At 38.9% G+C, this 15637-nt stretch overlaps 1 protein-coding gene across 9 annotated transcripts in view; it reads left to right on the forward strand.

Moving 5' to 3' along the window:
• The window catches only part of RAF1 (Raf-1 proto-oncogene, serine/threonine kinase), a 108431-nt gene that overhangs the window by 46729 nt on the left and 46065 nt on the right, over positions 1 to 15637 (forward strand). The window contains exon 1 of one of the 9 annotated variants that reach the window (XM_058171794.1): positions 3429 to 3768. The exons of 4 other annotated variants lie outside the window; for them this stretch is intronic. The gene's annotated coding sequence lies outside the window, so the exon portion shown is untranslated. Of the gene's footprint in view, positions 1 to 3428; positions 3769 to 15637 lie in introns of those variants that run through there. 4 more of the 9 variants (XM_058171796.1, XM_058171795.1, XM_058171797.1 and 1 more) reach the window with 4 other exon arrangements.

Consider the following 15637-nt stretch of genomic DNA (forward strand, 5'->3'; position numbering starts at 1 on the left):
CTTTTGCCGGGCAGTGGTGAATATTTTTAACAAGCAAAATATTCTAAAGGTTAAACATTTCACATATCTCTGGTCTAATTCCACTGAATCCCTCAAGAAGTGTATTATGTATGTTAATGGATAAAGCTGAGCATACAACTTATTCTAGACAGGCATTCATAAAGTAAAACCATCATGATTGAACTAGACTGAAGCAGGCAAACCTCATATTTAAATAGCAGAGTCAATACCGTGGACTGAAGGCCTAAGAGAATTGCAGTTGAAAAAATGGATGGCTGGAAGCCAGAAGGAGAGATGAAATGATGTGGCAGCAGGCTTGAACTGCCTTGGAAGCTGGCCCAGATCCATGGGAAATGTTACAAAATTTGGGAGGCCTTCATCAAGCAAAAGCTGAACTAAAAAATTGAATTCACATGATCTTTGCTAAGCATTGTTTACCACAATTGTTTCAGATTTGTAATGATTTAGAATGGAGTGCCTTTATAAAAACAATTTCTTATGAAACCACTAGAGGTAGGTGAACATGAATGAAAGCATAATATTAACAAAGTACAGTAGTCCTGCTCAATAGTTTATAAATGGCTACTATAGCAATACAATTCTGGAACAATATCATAGATACCCCGCCTTACACAAACTATATGCCAGTATATGTTTTAATTGAAGTACAACTTGATACTGTACTTGTGTACTTAAATGTGCATTCCAGTGAATTAAGTGAAATAATTTTCCTTTTAAAGGTTTTTAATATATGTACAAATGCCTTATCAATGATTAGCTGATTTACATATGCCAAGCCATGATACAAAATGAAGAGCTGGGGCAGCATAACCTACTACACAATAAACTATGTTTTTAATTCACAATAGATGGATAGCTAAGAAATTACTGCTTAGTATAAATTACTAAGCACTCAGCATTTACAAAACTAAACAAAATAGATTGGGCGATGGAAACAAAATAGGTACATTGAATCCCAAATCTTTGCTTTAAGTTAAAAAAATATTCAAAGAAGGTGACCGGCCCAAAGTTATCCAGCTGGCCTTCATGGCTAAGCCAGGACTTGACACTCATTGTCTCTTGCTTTCTAGCATGGTGCCTTAACCATTACACCAAACTGGTTCTCAAGTTGTCACAAATAGGAATTGAAAAACACGGTAACTTATGCATTTCAAATTCTGAATAGTTTTAAGCAAAAATGAACCAAGTTGAGACAACATGCTTAGCCAAAGAATGCCTTTGACAATAGTTAGGGAAAATGAAGCTGTACAGGAGAGGATTAGGAAAGCAGACTGTATGTCCCCATTAAACAACCAGGGTGGTTTGTCCTATCATACACATATGTATGGTATTTATAGTACAGGTTTTATATGAAGGTAAAAAAAGTGTAATTGATGAAGTGAGTATAGAGTATAAAGTATAAAGTACCATAATCTTCAAGGCCGTTGTATTAAAACGTTTAATTCTACACAAGAATTTTGCTCAGTTCAAAACCAGATCTGTCCAATCAGATGAGGTTAGTTCTTTGAGAGCGACTCAGTTTTTTCTGGCACTGAGCCACATTATTTTAAATTCTGAGAAAAGTTACTCTACACAACACTGGAGATTGCGGGAGGTCCATTCTCTCATCGGCCTTCTCTTGGCTCAAGCAATCTATTTCTTTTCAAAGGAGGCATTGGAAAAAATGCAAGCAGTCTAGCATTTTGCATATTGACTGGTCTCCTGCCAAAGAGAAGGGGGAAGAATGTGTGTCGATTTCACTCCTGCAAGGGGTGCAAGGAATTGCACATGCCAAAACAGTCCAGTTAACCCTTGGCTGCATTTTGAAATAGAACTTCTGGTATTTGTGTGCCTTGCTTAGAACTTATTCCCTCACTCTAGCTATTATAGCAGCATAGCACTATAGCATACTAAGTATTGAGAAGTCACCAACCATCAAACTGCAGTATAAAATCATTACATTTTAGATACTTTTGTATGCAGCAAATGCAAGGCAGCTTAGATTTTTTCCATCATAGGAAAATCATGGGGGGGGTGGGGGAGGGAGAAGTACCAGTATGTATATATATCTCTCCCTCTCTCTCCCCCTCTCCCTCTCCAGGACTAACAGAAATGGACTGAAGTTTTTTGCACTTTTTGATCAGGTGGAAGGAGTATAATTATTGACTTCTGGTATTCATTACATACTTTCTGTGCTGGAAGAGCAGTAGTAGCAGCAGTGAAGACAAATGTGTTTCAAATCTGCCTTAGAAGAAAACAGATAGAAAACTGTAGTATAGAAGGATTCTTAGTTTTTGAAGTGTTGAAATACTTTTCTTTTATGCTCTTAATGGTGCTATTAAGGATAAACAGACATTGATTGGATCACAATTCCCACCCTCTGATTTACTTTCCATTCCCCTTGGATATGCTTTCCCTTCACACTTCTACCTCTTTTTCCTTCCCACTCTAAACAGCAAGACTGCTTTTATTGTTTTTTTTTAAATTTGGATATGCTGCAGGCAAAGTTGTAATTGCCCTCTGCATTATTTTTTCAGGACCGCTGCTCCATTCTTTTAAAAATGTTGGTTTGGCTGATTTGGGAACTTCTGCAGTTCCCAAATCTATCGTTACAACCTATGGTCGTAAACTAAGAACTGTAGCATGGTCCTCACTCTGGAAATCATTACAAAATGCTAGGATTCAACACACTATACTATGGTTTAAAATGTATCGAATAAGCCACAATTTAGCTAAATCTAATTCAGGGCTTCGTTTACATAACAAGCCGAAGGACTTCATTGTTCTCTACGATTTATGAGCACAGCTTAAAAAAATGACCAAAATTGCTTGAATTTTGCTGATTAAAATCGTCTACCTCATTCTATGTAACAGGTTGGGTTTGCCCAATACACACTCAGCTAAGGCGTGCTTGCTTAGAAAGCAGGACAAACCTAGTCCGTATGTTAGTTTGTGGTTCAGTGAATTTTGAGACAACCCCCCGCTCCCAGCCAAGCATCTGGATTAATTCAGCACACCACGCGAAGGAGTCTTATGTTAACGCCGCCCTCGATAAATCAATTGTTTCCAGTCTTAGTTGTAGTAACTCTCCGGTTTCAGAAATGTAGACCGCAATGTAGGGACGAGCAATAAGACATTCCTTGGCGTATCGGCTGGAAATGCCAGGGCAACAGAGAGCTATAAGCGCCCCTCTTGATGTTCCTTATAGGAAAATGTTCCTTATAGACCTACAGGAAAACGAGGCACATCTGGGAAACTTAACCCGTCTGAACAAGATGAAGAAGCAACGACACCGGGCGCCTGCCGGCCACTCTCCTAACCAGGACTATTCACCTGCCTCGCGGGGGCGGGGGGAGGCATTTCTGCCCGCACCCCCTCTCTTTGCTCCCCCCTCCCAGACCCGGCCAGGAGTCGCAAATGGCGGCCGAGTCTGGCGGACAGGCGCCCCAGGGGGAGGGGCAGAAAGCCGCTCGAGACGCTGAAGTCTCGGCGCTCCGGACTGGAGAAATCGAGCGCCGAGAGCTTCGATGCGTTTGCAATAAATGTCTGGCTGTTACCCTGGCCGCCATTTTAGATGACGAGAGGAGCGGGAGGCTTCGAGTGAGGGAAAAGCCCTCGCGGTGGGGAAAGCGGCAGCGGCCGAGAAACGGGCAGGTACGGCGCCAGTTCCTCGTACGGCGGGGGGGGCGGCGAGTTTCGCGGTCCGAGGCCGGGACCGGATCGGAAGGAGTGAGGGGACGCTGGGCTGCTGGCTCGAGAGGAAAAGGGGTACGTGTGTACGGTGCACAGTAGCGGGGCTCGGACAGGCTGCGGGAGGAGGAGGAGAAGCACCCGCTCTTCCCCCGGCCGCCGCATTTGCAGCTCGGCTTCTGAGTTTCTACCTCGGACGCTCCCGGGAGGCGCCGAGAGAAAAAGGCGGATGCATCGGGGTCTCTTCGGGCTGAACGGTGGGCTTCATCCCCGCCGGTGCTGCTGTTGCTTTTGCCGCTCTCGGGCTTTCTTCGCCCTCTTTGCACGGGGGACGCCTGCTCTGCAGCTTCTCTGCGAAAGAAAGAAGGCGCCCCAGTTGGAAGAGTCTGGTTTGTTTCCCCGTTCGCTTTTGCCATTTTGGGCTCTTTCTCTCTTTCGAGCTCCTTCCTCATTTTCTTCTCTTCGGGTGGAGTGTGTGTGTGTGTGTGTGGGAGAGCCGGAGCCACCAGCCTGTCCTGCGGGGGACTCGAGTCCCATGTGTTTGCTGGCGGGAATCGGTGCGACCGGGGACCTCCGTTTATTGACAAGGGCAGGAATGGATGCTAGCGCTGCTGTCCGTGCCGCTGCCGCCAGCCAGCTGTCATCGGACAGCAGGTTGGCGCTCCCTGGCTTTCTTTGCGGGGTTGTGTGCGGAGCATCCGAAGCGTCGGCTCGGCGGGCGTTGAGCGAGACAGGCGAGCGGCAGCAGGATCCCCCCCGTCCCATCCCCCTACCTCCCGCCGGGAGAAGAGAGGATTTTTGAATTGAACCAGCAGGAGAGACGAAGACGGGAAAGGCTTTTGCTAGGTTGGGAAAACAAAAACAAAAGAGGCAATTGCGGTTTGCCGCAAGGAGAGGGAATTGAGGAGGCTGCTCTTCAGTTTCTTGGTTATGAGGCTGATGGGGACTTGTGAAAACGAGTTTGGCTGTGCCGAAGTGAAACTTCTGGAGAGAATTTCTTCTTAATTTCTCGTGGCTGGGATCATTCTTTGTGGATCCTGAGAGACGTGCCTTATTTGCCTTTTGTTTATAGCCTACTCCGATTTTCTTGGTGGTTAAGTTCCCCTGATTTATAAAAGATCAAAGAAAGTTAAGTAACATAAACCCAAGCCCCAGCGATGGTAATATAAATAGGTTTGCCTCAAATAGTCTTGTGTAAGTAAGAATATTGCTTTCCACTAATAGCTCAGACTTATCAAGATTGAACTAAACCAAATTAAAAGTTCTGGTTTGCATGAGATTTACTTTCAAGTAAATGTGTTTATGATTGTAAGGTGAAAAACAGTATGGATAGGTTAAATAACAGTGCTTCCAGTCAAAGGTTTTGAAAGAGAAAAAGAGATTAAACTGCTTGATGTCTTTTCATGTGAAGTTCTATGAGCCATCTGTCTGGCAGTACATACTTGATGAAATTGTATTTTAACTCATGAAAGCTGTGTTTTTGACTAGGTGGATTGACACATTGTTCTAAACCATGATTTCCTTAACTGGTTTGTTAAACTACATTGCAGGAATCCAAAGTAAAATTATTAATTGTAGCTTAATGCCTGAATTCAAGTATAAGACTAACTCAAAATGGAACAAATGATATTAAAACTTAGGTAATTTTCAGCTGGAAAAAAATTAATTATTTACAGCTGTTTAAGAACATAGAGACATTGGTTTTACCTCTCTTCAGGCTACTTGTAACATGGGTGCTTGTGTGTCAATTTAATTCTAATGAAAAACTTTCAGGCATCATTCTAATTTTAAGTTTTTTTGAAAATTTTTAGTAAGTTTTTATTTGAAAAGCTGGAGGTTTTGGTAACTAGCAAATATATTGCTGTTAAATGCAACAATGAGTTCAGTTGATGCAGTTATTCATAAGACAAGCTTTCCTTAAGAATTATGTATTCTAGATTTGTTTTATTTTGCTACTATATTTTTTCTTGGAAGAAATACCAATGAAGAGTGCAATTATTGTCAAACTAATTAATGGAATATATTGCAAATTTTTCCATAATAGAAACACATCTGATTGCTTCTCTAGGCAATGTTGAACAAAGCTATCAACTTTTATTCATACATGGTTTTATACAGGTAGTCCTTGACTTACAACCACTCATTTAGTAACCATTCAATGTTACAATAGCCCTGAAAAAAAATGACTTATAACTGCTGCAGGATCTTAATAGAAATGTTAAGTATTAACATTTTTTGCAGATTAAATCATATATATAATCTGTATACACACTTAGGTGTATGATAGCTGTTACATCTATGTATTAGACTTTTTAGTGCCACCTGAGAGAATGTGATGTTTATGATGTGTGAGTGACTGTTTATGTTCCAACCTCGTGTTCCAGTACAGCTGTGGTGTAACCAAAATTGCTTGAGTACTGGCAAATATTCATAAAACTATCAATTAGCAATGTGTTCCATTTACTGTACATAATAGCATTTAAGAACGTTTGGGACCTCTAGTATATTTTTAGATTGTGAACTGATTGAGGTTGGTTTGCTGACTTGCTGGATGGGTGTGGTGTTAACAGTAATTAAATTTGTTGCAGGATTTTAGACCTAAGGGGTTTTTTATGTTTCATTTCAGTTATAATTTTTATTGTTGTTAGTTATATAGAATACATGGATCAAGGAAACATTTTTGCTATCTTTAGAATAGATAAAAATCTAAAGACGCAGTAATATAATAGAGGAAGAATTATATCATATTAATGTTTGTTTAATATGGATTGGAAAATTTCCCCACCCCCTTCTTTTCAATTGTGTCCAATTCTTGGAGATTGCCTGGACAAGTCCCTGCAGTTGTTTTGACAAGGTTTTTCAGAAGTGGCTTGCCATTGCCTCTTTCCTAGAGCAGAGAGAAAGTGACTGGCCTAAGGTCACCCAGCTGTCTCTTGCCTAAAGCAAGAGTAGAATTCATACTCTCTTGGTTTCTAGCTTGATGCCTTAAGTACTAAACCAAAAAGTATATAGTACTCTTAGATGTGTGCCTTATATTTATGAAACACAGGTTTGCACTTGATTTTTAAATAAAGTTTAGAGTTGGTATCCTAGTTTTTGCATAAGGTTTCCTCCTTAAGTAAGCACAGAATAAATCAAAGCCCTTCCCCCAGGATTTTTTGCTTGCAATAAAATGTATATCTGTGTTATCCAATCTTAGCAACAGTCCCAAATATCTTAAATCATTCTAATTCTATTGTAACGTCCTTGCATGGATTATTTTATTTGAAAAATCTCCCCCTCTCCATTGAATTTGGCAATAAAATATTAATAGAGCAATGATATTTATGGATAGAAAAGAAGAAAGACCTTTGCTGCCATAAATGGAGGCCTGGAGGCCTGGAAATAAAATTCAGATTCTATTACAGACATCTATAGCACACAAAACGCAAACCAAAAGTCAAACTAGTAACTTATATATTCTGTCAGTGGATCTGGAACCCAGGCTGACATGGAGCAGATCAAGCAGCTATTACAATTGTGCCTGTATTGTTACCCCTACAAGGTTGGAGTCGCTATGTTTGAATTGGATGGCCATATAAACGTGTTTAAATAAAGTGAAATTTACTTTTAAGGATCACAACTTATAAAGTGCTGACCTGTATTTGAAAGGATTTGTTGAAAGTAATGTTCAACAAATATGTTTCATCAGACAAGCAGCAGATAACGGAATCAAGTAACTTTAGATATGAGCTGTAAGCTAAAGGAAAAACTAAACTGAGAGTTGAATGCAAAAGAGCGATTGAGTCTCCTTTCTCAACCTTTTAAAAATTTGCTGGGTTAGCTGTAGTTTGGTACTGTAGCCAAAGAATTATAAAAAGAAAGCCAGTTTAATGTTGCAGACTAAGCAGTTGCAGTTTAGCTGAAAGACTCTTCTTTGGCATCTTCCATAGTGCTATTTTTAATTATTCCAGGGGGTATGCCCTTGTAATTTTAAGCCAAAGGACAGTAATTGAAATTTGTTTTTTTGTTTTATACCCAGGAAGAAAAATCTAATAGGATAAAAAAAATGTGAATATTGGCCTCCTTAATGCTTTGCTTACATAATATAATGATTTTTATTCTGATATATTTCTGGTTCAGGCTGAGTTTCCTTGTTGAGTTTGAACACTGTATTAACTTCATTTTGTAGGAAAAGTTTTCTTGAAACCTTAATACTGCAGTGAGCTTTTATTAAAATGTATAATGGTGTTAAAGACACATAACATAGCTATCCCTGACCTATGCATTTTTAGATGTTGGACACCAATTTCTAGGAGTTGAAGAATAGAATAGAATAGAATAGAATTTTTATTGGCTAAGTGTGATTGGACACACAAGGAATTTGTCTTGGTGCATATGCTCTCAGTGTACATAAAAGAAAAGATACCTTCATCAAGGTACAACATTTACAACACAAATGATGGTCATAGGGTGCAATTTAACACTTAATGATACCACACTTAATGATAATCATAGGGTACAAATAAGCAATCAGGAACAATCAATATAAATCAACAATATCAATATAAGTCCATACATATGATGAATTTTCCAAAATGGAAAAGATTGACAGGGTATATTGGTAGGATCCAAAATGTGAATAGATTATGCTGTCTTCTTTCCTTACATAACTATCTATGCAAATCCCTGAATATTCCCTCACAATGAAATATATTTGGGAGAATATTGAAGACTGAAGATTTGAAGATTTCTCACTTCTCTTTGCACTAATTAACTTTTTTCTGTCAGCAAAATGAATTAATTGGCCCTGATCTTTCTGCATAGTTCTGTAAGTGTCCAAAATATTTTTTGTATATTAGTACATAAGTAACAGCCATCTGAAGTACTTCATTTATCAGTGGTGATTATGTGTTTGAGAGCATCGGTGTAATGTAAGCAAGAATACTCAAAGTTATATCAGAAATGTAGTAGTTATTGGTTTGTTTTGTATGAGCAGACCTAACAAAATTACAAGGTATTATAAATACATTTCTTTTGCGTATGTGTATCTGTATATATACATTTGCACATGTAACTTTTCAAACATGATCTAACATCATTGCCATAAATTAAACTGTTCTTGGGTATTTTAATCAGAACAAATTATTTATCAAATTTATACACTGCTCATATCACTGTCTAAGTGACTCTAGGCGGTTTTACAGATAAAAGTCATAAACCATATAAAAGAAACAAAATTAAAAACAGAGTTAATGAACAAATTATAAGGTGGAGGGAGTGCCCTCAAGCCAACAACCACCCTCAGGGTTGCATGCCATCTTCAGTCTCATGCCAGTTGGCAGAGCTAGATCTTCATACTCTTCTGGAAGAATGGGGGCCAACCTAATCTCTGGGGACAGGATGTTCAACAGAGCAAGGGCAATGGCAGAGAAGGCTGTCCTCCTAGACTCCGTAACCCATGAAATTCGTTAACTGACAAGGTGCATAGCATATGCTTCCTGCATGACTGGTGGGATGGGTTATGTAATTGGAATAAGATGATTCTTTAGGTAATCTGGTCCTGTGCCATTAAAGGGCTTTAAAGATGAGAAGCAACACCTTGAATTGGACCTGGGAGCAAACTGACAGCCAATGCAGCTTGTGCAGCAAAGGTGTCCCATGTGCAGCCCTTGAGGTATTCAAAACTGGTTGTGTGGCCAATTTCACAGTAGCCGAAACTTCTGCATATTCTTCTATGTAGAACGCATTGCAGTAGTTCCTATTCTTGCAGTTTCATAAGATCTGAGAAAACAAGTGTTTCAAGGACCGGACCCAAAATGTGGTTAAATGTGTACTCTGATTCCAGGAAAAAACTGTACAAAATGTGGTAGCCATTGTGACATAAAAAGTTAAATGACCTTTATTACACAGTTGAATTTGCTACAAAAGAACTCAAATTTCAGTGATGTTAAAGTGAAATTTGATGCTCCTTGCCACTATATTTCATTAACTCAGTACAGGCATCCTCAGTTTAAAACAGTTCATTTAGTGATTGTTCCAAGTTACAACGTTGCAGCATCTCTTTGGTCACTTGATCAAAATTTGGATGCTTGGCATCTGGTTCATATGACAGTTGCAATGTCCCAGTGTCGTGCAATCACCTTTTGCGACCTTCTGATGAGCAAAATCAGTGGGGAAGTTAGATTCAATTAACAAACGTGTTACTAACTGAACAACTGCAGTGATGCACTAAACTGGCAAGAAAGGTTATAAAATGGGGAAAAATTCTCTTAACAACTGTCTTACTTAGCAAAAAAACTTTGAGGCTCAATTGTGATTGTAAGTCAAGGACTACCTGTAGAATAATTGGTAGAGAAGGCTTCAGGGAAGTTTTACATTGGCATTCTGTTGCATGAAGAAATAAAATTAATTAGAGACTTTGGAAGTATGACTTTACTTGGGAATGTGTTTGTATGTGCATTTATTTCTCGACTGACTAGTCTTAAATCAGGTCTTCAACACCATAGCTGCTTCTGTACCAGCCAATTAGGCTGTTGCCTTTTCATGAGATATAATCATGTTCTTTATGAAGAAATCTTCATTTAGGGGGTTTCCTTATGGATGCAAGATGAACATTTTTGGTATAAAAAGAGAATGTAGATGGGTTCTGCTTTGGAGCCCTTGGATTGCAGACAATAGCAGCCTGCTTAGTATCTGCTTAGAATTTATACAATGTGTATTAGAAGTTCTAAGATCGGGTGTATGAGAGATTTTTCATTGTTCCAGTTGTAGATATGGATAAAAACTTACAAACCAGACAGTTTCTTTAAGGCTGGCAGCAATTCCTCTGGTTGCAGCTGTTTGAAAAAGTGCTGCAACAATCGGGAATTTCAACAGTATGACTCTGCTGTAAACACGATTGTTATCCATGGAAATTCATTTATTTACTTGGGGTTTTGTACTACTTCAGTTCACAGACTCAGTCTCACAATTCCCATTCCCAGTAATTAAGTTTAAAACATAATAGATCCTAAAACAATGACTAGTAGCAATCGGGAAAGCAACATAGTAAGATCACTAAAAAGAAAAAAAAATCATAAATTGTGTAGGGAAAAAGAAATATGTTGTTTGAATTTGTCAGGTGAAAAAAAGATAAATGTCTCACATAACCAGAACATCTTTTAGAGGTTAACATTATTATGCCAGAGTACTGTTAGCCATGATAGTAGTATTAGTTCATCTCTTATTCTTACCCATATTAGTAAATTTACACATTCTGATTTAACAGGCATAAAAATGAATAAGCAGTTGAGAAGTTCTTAGCTGGTGTGATAAAAGTGCCATCATTTTGAGAGCAATATATTAGTTTATTATAGAAATTCTATATAGCATACTCTGCATGATTGCTATGTACTGTGGGATTCTTTTGACAATGTACCAGTTTAAAAGAATTTTATTGTGATGTGTTTTGTATTCATAAACTCATAGAATCATAGGACTGGAAGGGACCTTGGAGGTTGTTTAGTCCAACCCCTGGTCAAGGCAGGAGACCTTATATCCTCCTGGTCAAATACTGGTAGTTATTCAATCTGTTCTTGAAAACCTCCAGTTATGGAGAACCCACAATTCTGGGAGGAAAACTGTTTCATTGATTAATTTTTCTCAGTATCAGGAAATTTCTCCTTACTTCAAGGTTGGCTCTCTCCTTAATGAGCTTCCACTCATTACTTCTTGTTCTGCCCTCAGATGCTTTGGAGAATCAGTCAATCCCCTCTTCTCTGTGACAGCCTCTCAAGTACTGGAAGATAGTTCCCTCCCCCCTCCCCAAATTCTTTTCTTCCTTAGCCCAAACATACCTAGTTCCCTTAACCGTTCAGCTTACAGTTTAGGCTCCAGCTCCCTTATCATGTTTGCTGCTCTTCTCTGAACACTTTTCTAGGTGTTTAAGTAGTTCATCTGTATGATATTTTTATTCAGAAGTTGTAGTATGGTGATATATCCATAGTCTGTAGACTAAATACAGTTTTCATAATACAGTATTGCTTTCATGAATGAGAAGTTTAAATCAGCTAATTGTTACAGAATATATTTAGAATTAAATCAGTTTTCAAACGAAGTATAGTCCAAGTGCTTTGGTGTTGTCTACAAAGGATTCAGTAAATTGTTTCTGACTGCCCTGCATAGTGGCATTCCTCAGTAATGGTACTAGGATAGTAGAAGCTCAGTCTTAGCTGGATGACTCTGGGCCTCTACTTTAGCACAGTCTTGCCACCACCGCTTAGGAGTGCCTCCTCAAACCCATGCTGGGACCAACCACTCCAGCACTATGGAGTGCAAAATCCCGGTACTCCATTTCCATGGGTTCCACAATTCTGCTGCATTCAATTGATCTTTGCTATCTCCACTGCTGGTGAGGCACATTTGGTTTGACTCTATGTAAGGTAATTTCTGTCTGGATGGCAAGGCCAACAGGGTCAGGTTGGCAGGGCTGCCACAGCTGCCAGAGAGAGTGAAGAGTAGAGTGGCAAGACAGGTTGGCAGGGCGGCAAGATAGGCAGAGGTAGTGGAGTGCAATATATGAAGCTAATACAGTAAAATTCAGTGTAACAGACTAATTGAGACCAGTTGTCTTTTGTTTAAAATTGGTTATTTATGCAAATGAGTAATATTGGCATCTATATTTATAAAAGCAAAAACCACTCACACCGTGGGTGAAGGGGTGCAGTGCCTCAGTGGCTAAGACGCTGAGCTTGTCAATCGAAAGGTCAGCAGTTCAGCGGTTCGAATCCCTAGTGCCGTGTAATGGGGTGAGCTTCCGTTACGTGTTCCAGCTTTTGCCAACCTAGCAGTTCGAAAGCATATAAAAATGCAAGTAGAAAAAATAGGGATCACCTTTGGTGGGAAGGTAACAGTAGTCCGTGCCCCTTTGGCATTCATTCATGCTGGCCACATGACCACGGAGATGTCTTTGGACAGCGTTGGCTCTTCGGTTTTGAAACAGAGATGACCACTGCCCCCTAGAGTCAGGAACGATTAGCACATATGTGCAAGGGGAACCTTTACCTTTACTTTATTTTATAAGAAGCTGCTCTCAACTAAATGGAGTTTTCTTATCTATTAATTCAGTTGTACTATTCTCACAAATATTCATTTATTTTGAAATTCCTAATCCTGCATTTTAAAATCTTGTATGTTGTATACAAATGTGCTACCAATGGTTTTTTTATTTCTAAAATTATTTTACTGATTTGTTTATTTTGAAACAGATCATTTTGATAATATTTCATTGGTGCAAGTATGATGAATAAATGGTAAATTAATTTTATCTTTTATTACTCAATTCTTTAATAAGTGAACATTTTTGCATATTCTGGAGATTTTTTTATAGAAATATAGTTTATTTGTCTAGTGGTTATTCTAAATTTTTGGAACTCTATAAGCATATATCTGTTTGGTCTTTATTAAATCTATAGACTAGTTGATTTCCAATTGTATTGTTCCTTTATTGAAGTTCTGAAATACGGAAAATAAGCTAATCTCATTATAAGCATGCTTTTGTAATTAAAGATGAGTATTATATACATTCTTTGTGCTAAAACTGCCAATTATATCAACATATTTTAAATAAAATGTCACCAATGGTTTTGAAGAGTCTCTTTGGGAGACCATGAGTTCTAATCCTGGTTTAGGCATGAACCCAGCTGGATGTCCTTGGGCCAATTACTCTTTCAGCCCTAGGAAGAAAACAAGGGCAAATCACTTCTGAAACCTTGCCAAGAAAACTTCAGGAACTTGTCCAGGCAATCACCAAGAGTTGAGACTGACTTGAAGGTTAAATAAATAAGTAATTGAAACTTTTATAAAAAGATAAGTGGATGAAAACATCTTGGATAAAGTGTATGTGAACATAGAGTGAAAAATACGTTACATGCTCGTTTTTCTGGTTTTAGAATATCTGTGTCAGTAGTGAAAAATTTCTCTGTTCTAAAAAAAAAAAGCTTGATTTATTTCATGAGTCATGAAACCACTACCTCTTCCCCTAACTACAACCCTAACCCTAAACTCCCCACCATCGCTGGTCCACAGAACCAGAAAGGTTGGGAACCATTGCCCTAAGGAACCAAGAGGAAGCATTCTCTTCTGGATCTGAAAGAACCTGCAGGGATCAATGGTAAGATGAATCCCACAGATATTGTGGACCTGGACCATGAAGAGCTTGAATTGCTTGAATTGCATCAGAACAAACTGCCTACCAGTATAGGACTTGGAGCAGATAACCTACAGGTAGCCCTGAACTTACGACCACAATTGAGCCCAAAATTTCCATTGCTAAATAAATTGTTTAGGAGTTTTGCCTCTTTTTGCTACCTTTGATGCCCCAGTTGTTAAGTGAATCATTACAGTTGTTAGGTTAGTAACATGATTGTTAAGTGAATCTGGCTTTCCTATTGACTCTGCTTGTCAGAGACTTGTCAGAAACTGACTGTCATAAATATGAACCGGTTACCAAGTGTCCAAATTTTGATCATTTGATCATGGGGATGCTGCAGATGCTGCAACGGTTATAAGTGAAAAATGTTCCTAAGTCACTTTTTTTAGTGCCGCTGTAATTTTGAATGGTCACTAAACGAATGGTTGTAAGTCAAGGACTACCTGTAATGCCTATAACTGCTCAAGCCACTGAAGCAGTTGAAGTTTTGGCGGGATCTTTAAGGCACATATATAGCATATTGCTGTTAATTAAATATAAGGTGACTAAAGCATGAAGGGCAGTGAACAAAGCCTCCTAGTTTGAAGATTATAATTGGAGCACAAGAGGAAACTTTGCAAAGGCTCTCTTAGCCAAAGCTGCCGTCTGCTTTTTAAGCAGGAACTGCAAGTTCAGGAGGAACCCCAAATTTCAAATGTAACCTCATCCAGAAACAAAAATAGAATATTTCTGCAAGAAGATATTTAAGAAAAAAGAAACTACTGTAAAAGGTCCCGTGACTGTTAAAACTCATATATGATCCAACAAAATAATGAGGTCAAAAGCATTAAAATCTGCTGATGTATCAGTCAAGATCAGGTACTTCACCTATCATTGTCCACCACAGATTATCCACAAGAGTAATCATTATGGGTTTTGTTCCATATCAGGAATAAAACCCTTAACTGAAAATGGTTCATATGCATTTCCGAGGTTTCTGCAACTACAGGCTCACCAAACTCTCAGCAACCTTTTTGTCAAGAGAAAATTGTCCAGGTTCCTTTTCATCTCCTTGGAGGCTTTCATCAAGAATGGATAAGGATCCAAGCTGATGGCAGAACTGATGTTGCAGTCCAGATAATTTTGATAATTATGACTTCTGACATCTCACTAGGAAACCATCTAGCTAACATCCAGACAATTTTGTCTACTAGATGTCCTGCTCACTACTATGTAGAAGACACCTAAAGAGTAGTATTAGTTACTGTTCACAGCAGCCTAGCAAATTATGTTCTGGCCCAGCCTTCCGCATCTGGGTCACTTTAAATTGAGTTGCTGGTTAGACCTGTGCAAACATGACAAGGAGTGGAGGAATACTGTTTTACCATTTTTATCATTACAGTGCATGTTCAAATCAAATTTGCTTCTTATTTTCTACCAGTGGCTCTCTAGGCATCGTCCCTGTCATTTAATGTCTTGGAAGTTTCTCAGTACATGAAGGAGCTCCTCTGAATTAGTAAACAGGGAAGTCAGTGCAGACACAAATCTGTCCAAGGCTATAGGTGCTTCCATATTTTGGGATGTGCTTACAGGGTCAGCCAAACTGTGACTTTAGGGGAGAAGAAAAATCATTAGACACTTGGGAAGGACTGATCTAAAGGTCCATCCTCCTCTCTGAGTTTGGTGGCACCAGACCAGGACAATCGGAATTGTCATTACATAGATATTAATAACTCCTACCTTTAAGTCGTTGCATTGCTCTGAAATAAAAACAATTTCTATCTTGGCTTCTTAGAT

This window comes from Ahaetulla prasina, chromosome 2 (assembly GCF_028640845.1).
Source record: "Ahaetulla prasina isolate Xishuangbanna chromosome 2, ASM2864084v1, whole genome shotgun sequence".
NCBI classification, from domain to species: Eukaryota; Metazoa; Chordata; class Lepidosauria; order Squamata; family Colubridae; genus Ahaetulla; species Ahaetulla prasina.